This window comes from Castor canadensis, chromosome X (genome assembly GCF_047511655.1).
Source record: "Castor canadensis chromosome X, mCasCan1.hap1v2, whole genome shotgun sequence".
NCBI classification, from domain to species: domain Eukaryota; kingdom Metazoa; phylum Chordata; class Mammalia; order Rodentia; family Castoridae; genus Castor; species Castor canadensis.
The window spans coordinates 88,875,699-88,885,723 of NC_133405.1; the positions used below are offsets into that span (position 1 = coordinate 88,875,699).

A 10,025-nucleotide genomic window follows, 5' to 3' on the forward strand; every position below is an offset into this window, starting at 1 on the left:
GGTAGGGGGAGAAATGTCCATAAACTTTCAAACCAATTTATTTTGAAAATTCCAAGGAAGAGTAACTGATTCACTCTTCATATACTCTATGTGACCTGCAATTCACATACTCTATGTGACATGCAATTCCCACATTAAGGATAATAACAACTGGCAAAGATGGTCCAAATTTGTCTTTGATTGAAACAGAAGTCACATGGCTCACTAACAGAGACACAGTTGGCTTCACTGCCTGAGTTCTATACTCTGGGCTCTTAACTTCAAAATTTGTTTCAATAACTAACAATTATTCTGTTCCTTATAAATATTTACCTTATTTTTCAGTTAGCCAACGTATCCCGATCAGTCTTAAATGCTATTGCACAGTCAATGCTGCATCGGAGCATTCAGCGATGGATCAGGAGAAACTAACCCATGCTCAACTGCAGACTACATTCTCTAAATAAATGCCTGATCAGAAAAATCTGAACAGTGGTGAAATTGTATATAACATGGGTTAATATTTTGCAGGCTGAGCATTAAAGAAGAAGAAGAAGAAGAAGAAGAAGAAGAAGAAGAAGAAGAAGAAGAAGAAGAAGAAGAAGAAGAAGAAGAAGAAGAAGAAGAAAAGAAAGTTCTCATGATATCTAGAATCCGGCCTGGTGCTCAAAGCTAGGCCTCAGTTTTGTTAAAAAGCTACGCTGAAACTCACAGTTAGAACATGTTTTGCTCCCATTAGACATAAAAATATTTCTCACAGACTATCAACTTCAGGCAAAGTCACTCTGATGCCACAATAAAATGCAACAAGGCAACAGCCACTTTATACGTGTTTTCTACACACAGACAAAAGCAAGATCACTGTATAACCTACCTAGTTTTCATTGTTGGTGGTAGATGGTTAGTTGGTTGGTTGGTTGGCTGGCTGGCTGGTTTGTACCAATGACAGATTTAACCTCACTCTAATCTGTTCTCTGTGTTTATTGAGATACTGGATCATAGGAGGATTACCATTATTATATTCCTGGCAGAATATAATAAAGATCAAAACCTTCCTTCCTTAAACCCTCATCCAAATTGCTCAACACAAGTCCCAGTACTTAATACACCTTTTCTGTTGCCCTCTGCCCTGTAATGTACCACATTTCCCCATTGTGTACATTCTCCCTCACTGCTACTAATAATAAATCCAACTTTCTCAACCATCATACTGTTGGCTGTATCAGGTTACCCTTGATGATAAAGCTAAATGAAAAATCAAGTATGATTATTACAATAAGCTCGTGCACTAATATTTATGAAGTAATCCAGTTTACAAAGATATTTCCTTTGCATCCTCTCAACGGGCAGTTCAAAGGCCTTTACACTGCAAGGAAGGCTAAGCTAATGGTGGAGATATTAACCATAAGAACAGTAATAACCAAAACATAAAATGGATTGAAAGTGGATTTTCATGTTAGTGGATTGTGAAAAGGAAAGCAAACTTAACTTTTGGGCCATGAGTTTGAGATGATGATAGTCCTGCCCATGACCACAAACCTCGCCAGCCAATGTAGAAAGCAGAGTCACTAACAGCAAATCACTAACTAGACCACCTATATATTCAGAAGTAGAAGGAAAGTTAAAAATCACTTAGGGGCAATTGATTGTAGAACAGCATTCTGTACTTTCTTCACTGATGGAAGTGTTCTGTGTCTGTACTGTATACAATGTAGTAGCCACTATCCACAGGTGCCTATTGAGCACTTCAAATGTGGCTAATGAGACTGACAAACCAAATTTGTAATAAAATAAAATCAATAAATTGCATTTATTTATTTATTCTAATTAGCATATATTACTGTACAAAGGGATTTCATTGTGATATTTCCATATAACAATACAAGGTGCTTTGATCATATTCACTCCTGTTAATACTTTTTTCCTGTCCCACTTCAAAGGTAGATATATAGATATACAAAGATAGGCATGAATCCAAACAGAGCCAGACACAGATAGGGAGTGACGGAGCAGGCATATATAGAGAAAAAAGCAGACAGAGAGGAAAAGAAAAATCTCTCATTATCCTTAAGGACTGCATTGCATCCCACAGAGGTACATCTCATTGTTTTTGGTGGAACACTTATGTTTGCTCCCATTTAGTTTGATGGGTTTGTGTAGCATCACCAAGACTGTACAGCTTATTTCCTACTTCTCCATTCCTTTACTGAATGGCTGTAAAACACAGTGAGTGTGAATGTGGGAAGCTTTCCCCTTCAGATTTAGCAGCCGAAACAAAAATCTTAAAGTGAAAAAATAAAGGCTGGTGTTGGATAAATGGCCCAAGTTTGCAAATGGCAACAATCAGGGTTTGTGACAGTTTAAATGATGGTTATTTCAGCTGTCACTATTTGTATGTCATCCAACATCTTTCTTTTGTAAACAGCAAAAGGTGATCTAAAGATTTAAAGTTAGTTGGTGACAAAGCAAAAGCAAATCTCACAGTCAATGTACATGTCTAGCTAAGTAGTCTCTGAAGCTCCCCACTAAGTATAACTATTTTTGTTTTGATGAAATGGCATCCTGGTATGAAACGTCTTCAGAAGTTTATATAAAGGATGTGAAACTGTTACAGCAATAATCCTGTTTTTTGTTTGTTTGTTTTTTTACAAATATACTAACCTCTACTTAACTCTTTCCCCAAGCTGATTTAAAAAGTTGGAATGAGGTTTGTTGTTAACAGTTGGTTAGGTATATAGAGCATAAGGGAAAAGAGCAGTGGAGAAATGTAAAATTGAGAACAGATATCAAAAGGTGCTGCATGGACACCCAGATTGAGCCATTTCGTGTTACTGTTATTATAATGCTACTATGTAGATTTCATATGGAAAAGCCTTTCAGATCTCCTTAAGGAGAAAAAAAATAAAAGGTCAAAAGTAATTTCTTCACCAGTGGCAAAGGATTCAATTTAATTGGGAAGAGAAATGTAAACCCATAAGAAAAATTCTGGATTGAACTAAGTAAAACTTTAAATATGTTGATTAATTTTTTTATTTGGTCATCTTATATTACCTTTTTACATTCTTTTCAAGTACATATTTATTACTTGTATGGATTCTTAAACAGAGTTTTCAATTCTTCGACATTCTTTAACTACAAAAATCACTCAATGAAATGAAAACAAGTAGAACATTTGGGAGGGAGGGTGTGCAGAAGTGACAGTTGTCAAACTAGCAGTAATCAGGAACCAACATATCCAAATCCTGACTAGTGTGTCTCTCCATTTTGGACAACAACACCGTCTACTTTACCCTGTGAACTACTAGCTTAGACTGCACACCCCTTGCTCCCATTTCCAAACACCATGCAGTTCTCATTATAATTCAAAGCCATTCCATTCCAGAGTTAGTTTACCACTTTTTCTCTTCAGCGGGAAGCAGTCTTTCCAAATACAATTTTTTTTTGCAGTGCTGGCAATCAAACCCAGGACTGCACACATGCTAGGCAAACTCTCTACCACTGAGCTACATCCCCAAATGCAGCTTGAACATCAAACGTTTTTGAAGCGCAAAGGCTATCAACTTGCTTAAACAGTACTTTCTGATGCATAAATAAACCATGACTATAGGCCACATGAAAAACCACATGTAGCAAAGGAATATACTCATAGGATAAACCCACTTCTAACCACCACACCCCCAATTCAGAGTGTTACTAAACTTCTAAATGTCTTTCTAGGATTAAACTGCAAGAAAAGTCTAATTAACATCAAGATGTTCTTAGATTGAAACTCAACCAACAAAAAGATTATCTGGGTGTGTTTGCATAGTGAGAAACCATGGAAACTAAGTACTGAACTCACTGGCAGGAAATGGAGAAGGGGCAAGTAATGGAATGAAGCCTGCAGTAGTGGGGGTGGGGGTGGTAGTGGTGGTGGTGGTGATAATGAGTAGGGACAGCAAAGCAGCTCTAAAAATACCACATGAAAGAAAAGTCAAAGTATTACCTCAACATTCACTTAATTAAACTATAAGAAATGCATGCTTTAAAAGAAGTTCACGAAGAGTAATAGAGTAGGTAAGGTAGGCTCACAGTTTCTTCTAAAGTCAGTTGGTCTCTGTCTTCTCAGAAATGATGCAGAAGTTGATGGATGGAAAACCAGGACAGGTTGCCACATTCCCAGCACAACTGAGTTCTGGAAGTGTTTGGAAAGTGGGGTCCCCTGTAGACAGTCTCAAGCTTTATATGCTACAATTCAACAAACCCTCTGCAGACTGGATCATCAGAGGCAGGCCAATCCAGTTGGTCCCATAGAGGCAAGGTGGCACCTGGAGCATGCTTGACCATGCCCGAACACAGGGAGGGGCTGCTCAGTTCTCTGGTCTTTTGCATGGGTCTTCACTCTGCGAAGTGCCACTGTCTCCTGGGAGGTACAGGAAGTTGCATGCCACATATATGGGGAATACCATGTCTTGGTTTTCTAGGTTCACTACCTCTAGTTCTTGATCTTTTCTCAGTGAAAGCATTTTATATTCTGTGTCCTTCCTGAAAATGGCTCTTCCAGCCTTGTCCAAGGAGACCAGGCGCAGGCGAAATGCAACTTTTCTCTGCCAGAGTAAGCTGACCCCAAGGCCACAGGACTTGTTCAATGCACTGCGACGGAATATAATGCGCCGGTTGGAGTAGCACACCACCAGGTCCCAGCCAAAGTTGAAGCCAGCCCATCTCCAGCTGCATTGCTCATCTCTGCGCAGCTGGCCTCCACACCGCATGCTGTTCCCCTGGATGTCAGATGCATAGACATTCACGGGTCCGAGTTCCCTAGTCTGCTCAGCCCGGAGGAGTGCTAGCCACTGCTCTTTGTACACTGGCATCAACCATGTGGCAGGGATCAGCGCATCCTGGTCAATAATACGTGCAGAAGGCAGGTCACAGATTATGTGGGCCAGCCGCAGCTGCTGGAACACTGGCACAAAGGCTCTGCCTTGCTCCGTCTCCAGAAACGGGGTACCCTCGCACTCCCTCCTGTACTTGGCAAACCACAAGTCCGCGCAATGCAGTAGCGATCTTTGGGGACCTGTCCATGCGGGTTGCAGCTGTAGGAACATCCACTTTTTAAGTGTCGTGTATACATCCATCTCCACCTCCATCACCATGAGCTCTGAAGAGGCAATGAGCTCTTTCATGAGATCCAGACTGATCTCTAGCAACAGTTCCTCACTATGCTGGGTCATCAGGTTATCCAACAGCCACTGACGGCAAATGGTCCTGATGTCCTGTAGGCCATAGTTCTCAGCAGAGTAATAGTAGCTGCACACTGTCTGGGCGCTTACCATCTCCTTCATGACCTCCCCGCACTGCTGAATTAGCTCATCCAACTGCAACATGCTGGCCGTGGCCAGGATGGCAATGACGCGGCAGGCAGGGATGATCATGGCATCCCGGTACAAGGAGCCCAAAACCTCATGCAAGGATTCACGGTCAATGTTCTCGTCAGGTATCTGTATCTCTATGGTATTCATGTTTGTCTCCCGCCAGGCACCACTGAACATGCTAGCAAAGTACCCTGACTGGCGCAGGTAGACCCTGTGTAAGCTCCACTCCTCCCCCAATGCACGAATCTGTACATCACTGTTCTCACCCCTCAGGAAGAGCGCCTCGTAAATGGATCCGGACTTGTCCTTGGCACGCTTCCGGCGAGGAGTTTCTGCCAGCGGCCCTCCAGAGCAGGCCTTTCGCTTGCGGCCGCCCTGACTGCTGGTGGCTCGGGACTCTTCACCTTCTTCCTCCTCTCGCACCACTGCCGCTTCTACCTCCGCTCCCTCCTCATCATCCCTTTGGGCACCTGGTTCATCTGAGGCACGACCCCCCCTGAGCCACGGCATTCGACTGCTTAGTGCTCCCATCCTTTCTATTTCAAGGGCTCGAATGTGTACTCCCTCGCCTGGCTTAGCTTCAGCCCAGAGTGCTGCTGGGAACAGCTTACGTGTGCCCCAACGTCAACACTGACGTCCTACCATGCAGCAATTTTGTGTGTGGGTGTGGCCAGGGGGTACAGCATTCCAAACATGGAGGACCAAACTGTGTGCCTTCCCTCCAGTGGCACTCACGAAACAGAGTGATCTCTAAGTCTTTTATGAAAGGAACTTATATTTTTGAAAATAGGCTCCTATGTTGCTATCTCTGTGATTCCCCGTTCTAAGACACAACGTTGTAGGGGTGGAGTTGTAGACGTGGGGGGGTGTGGCTTGGTAGGACGTCAGTGTTGACGTTGGGGCACACGTAAGCTGTTCCCAGCAGCACTCTGGGCTGAAGCTAAGCCAGGCGAGGGAGTACACATTCGAGCCCTTGAAATAGAAAGGATGGGAGCACTAAGCAGTCGAATGCCGTGGCTCAGGGGGGGTCGTGCCTCAGATGAACCAGGTGCCCAAAGGGATGATGAGGAGGGAGCGGAGGTAGAAGCGGCAGTGGTGCGAGAGGAGGAAGAAGGTGAAGAGTCCCGAGCCACCAGCAGTCAGGGCGGCCGCAAGCGAAAGGCCTGCTCTGGAGGGCCGCTGGCAGAAACTCCTCGCCGGAAGCGTGCCAAGGACAAGTCCGGATCCATTTACGAGGCGCTCTTCCTGAGGGGTGAGAACAGTGATGTACAGATTCGTGCATTGGGGGAGGAGTGGAGCTTACACAGGGTCTACCTGCGCCAGTCAGGGTACTTTGCTAGCATGTTCAGTGGTGCCTGGCGGGAGACAAACATGAATACCATAGAGATACAGATACCTGACGAGAACATTGACCGTGAATCCTTGCATGAGGTTTTGGGCTCCTTGTACCGGGATGCCATGATCATCCCTGCCTGCCGCGTCATTGCCATCCTGGCCACGGCCAGCATGTTGCAGTTGGATGAGCTAATTCAGCAGTGCGGGGAGGTCATGAAGGAGATGGTAAGCGCCCAGACAGTGTGCAGCTACTATTACTCTGCTGAGAACTATGGCCTACAGGACATCAGGACCATTTGCCGTCAGTGGCTGTTGGATAACCTGATGACCCAGCATAGTGAGGAACTGTTGCTAGAGATCAGTCTGGATCTCATGAAAGAGCTCATTGCCTCTTCAGAGCTCATGGTGATGGAGGTGGAGATGGATGTATACACGACACTTAAAAAGTGGATGTTCCTACAGCTGCAACCCGCATGGACAGGTCCCCAAAGATCGCTACTGCATTGCGCGGACTTGTGGTTTGCCAAGTACAGGAGGGAGTGCGAGGGTACCCCGTTTCTGGAGACGGAGCAAGGCAGAGCCTTTGTGCCAGTGTTCCAGCAGCTGCGGCTGGCCCACATAATCTGTGACCTGCCTTCTGCACGTATTATTGACCAGGATGCGCTGATCCCTGCCACATGGTTGATGCCAGTGTACAAAGAGCAGTGGCTAGCACTCCTCCGGGCTGAGCAGACTAGGGAACTCGGACCCGTGAATGTCTATGCATCTGACATCCAGGGGAACAGCATGCGGTGTGGAGGCCAGCTGCGCAGAGATGAGCAATGCAGCTGGAGATGGGCTGGCTTCAACTTTGGCTGGGACCTGGTGGTGTGCTACTCCAACCGGCGCATTATATTCCGTCGCAGTGCATTGAACAAGTCCTGTGGCCTTGGGGTCAGCTTACTCTGGCAGAGAAAAGTTGCATTTCGCCTGCGCCTGGTCTCCTTGGACAAGGCTGGAAGAGCCATTTTCAGGAAGGACACAGAATATAAAATGCTTTCACTGAGAAAAGATCAAGAACTAGAGGTAGTGAACCTAGAAAACCAAGACATGGTATTCCCCATATATGTGGCATGCAACTTCCTGTACCTCCCAGGAGACAGTGGCACTTCGCAGAGTGAAGACCCATGCAAAAGACCAGAGAACTGAGCAGCCCCTCCCTGTGTTCGGGCATGGTCAAGCATGCTCCAGGTGCCACCTTGCCTCTATGGGACCAACTGGATTGGCCTGCCTCTGATGATCCAGTCTGCAGAGGGTTTGTTGAATTGTAGCATATAAAGCTTGAGACTGTCTACAGGGGACCCCACTTTCCAAACACTTCCAGAACTCAGTTGTGCTGGGAATGTGGCAACCTGTCCTGGTTTTCCATCCATCAACTTCTGCATCATTTCTGAGAAGACAGAGACCAACTGACTTTAGAAGAAACTGTGAGCCTACCTTACCTACTCTATTACTCTTCGTGAACTTCTTTTAAAGCATGCATTTCTTATAGTTTAATTAAGTGAATGTTGAGGTAATACTTTGACTTTTCTTTCATGTGGTATTTTTAGAGCTGCTTTGCTGTCCCTACTCATTATCACCACCACCACCACTACCACCCCCACCCCCACTACTGCAGGCTTCATTCCATTACTTGCCCCTTCTCCATTTCCTGCCAGTGAGTTCAGTACTTAGTTTCCATGGTTTCTCACTATGCAAACACACCCAGATAATCTTTTTGTTGGTTGAGTTTCAATCTAAGAACATCTTGATGTTAATTAGACTTTTCTTGCAGTTTAATCCTAGAAAGACATTTAGAAGTTTAGTAACACTCTGAATTGGGGGTGTGGTGGTTAGAAGTGGGTTTATCCTATGAGTATATTCCTTTGCTACATGTGGTTTTTCATGTGGCCTATAGTCATGGTTTATTTATGCATCAGAAAGTACTGTTTAAGCAAGTTGATAGCCTTTGCGCTTCAAAAACGTTTGATGTTCAAGCTGCATTTGGGGATGTAGCTCAGTGGTAGAGAGTTTGCCTAGCATGTGTGCAGTCCTGGGTTTGATTGCCAGCACTGCAAAAAAAAATTGTATTTGGAAAGACTGCTTCCCGCTGAAGAGAAAAAGTGGTAAACTAACTCTGGAATGGAATGGCTTTGAATTATAATGAGAACTGCATGGTGTTTGGAAATGGGAGCAAGGGGTGTGCAGTCTAAGCTAGTAGTTCACAGGGTAAAGTAGACGGTGTTGTTGTCCAAAATGGAGAGACACACTAGTCAGGATTTGGATATGTTGGTTCCTGATTACTGCTAGTTTGACAACTGTCACTTCTGCACACCCTCCCTCCCAAATGTTCTACTTGTTTTCATTTCATTGAGTGATTTTTGTAGTTAAAGAATGTCGAAGAATTGAAAACTCTGTTTAAGAATCCATACAAGTAATAAATATGTACTTGAAAAGAATGTAAAAAGGTAATATAAGATGACCAAATAAAAAAATTAATCAACATATTTAAAGTTTTACTTAGTTCAATCCAGAATTTTTCTTATGGGTTTACATTTCTCTTCCCAATTAAATTGAATCCTTTGCCACTGGTGAAGAAATTACTTTTGACCTTTTATTTTTTTTCTCCTTAAGGAGATCTGAAAGGCTTTTCCATATGAAATCTACATAGTAGCATTATAATAACAGTAACACGAAATGGCTCAATCTGGGTGTCCATGCAGCACCTTTTGATATCTGTTCTCAATTTTACATTTCTCCACTGCTCTTTTCCCTTATGCTCTATATACCTAACCAACTGTTAACAACAAACCTCATTCCAACTTTTTAAATCAGCTTGGGGAAAGAGTTAAGTAGAGGTTAGTATATTTGTAAAAAAACAAACAAACAAAAAACAGGATTATTGCTGTAACAGTTTCACATCCTTTATATAAACTTCTGAAGACGTTTCATACCAGGATGCCATTTCATCAAAACAAAAATAGTTATACTTAGTGGGGAGCTTCAGAGACTACTTAGCTAGACATGTACATTGACTGTGAGATTTGCTTTTGCTTTGTCACCAACTAACTTTAAATCTTTAGATCACCTTTTGCTGTTTACAAAAGAAAGATGTTGGATGACATACAAATAGTGACAGCTGAAATAACCATCATTTAAACTGTCACAAACCCTGATTGTTGCCATTTGCAAACTTGGGCCATTTATCCAACACCAGCCTTTATTTTTTCACTTTAAGATTTTTGTTTCGGCTGCTAAATCTGAAGGGGAAAGCTTCCCACATTCACACTCACTGTGTTTTACAGCCATTCAGTAAAGGAATGGAGAAGTAGGAAATAA

At 43.5% G+C, this 10,025-nt stretch overlaps 2 pseudogenes; one reads left to right on the forward strand and one right to left on the reverse strand.

Annotated features, from left to right (window-relative positions):
• Positions 1-4,328: 4,328 nt before the first annotated feature.
• On the reverse strand, positions 4,329-5,864 carry LOC109675424 (germ cell-less protein-like 1 pseudogene; annotated as a pseudogene).
• A 456-nt stretch (positions 5,865-6,320) lies between these two features.
• LOC109675426 (germ cell-less protein-like 1 pseudogene) lies at positions 6,321-7,856 on the forward strand (annotated as a pseudogene).
• The last annotated feature ends 2,169 nt before the right edge of the window (positions 7,857-10,025 follow it).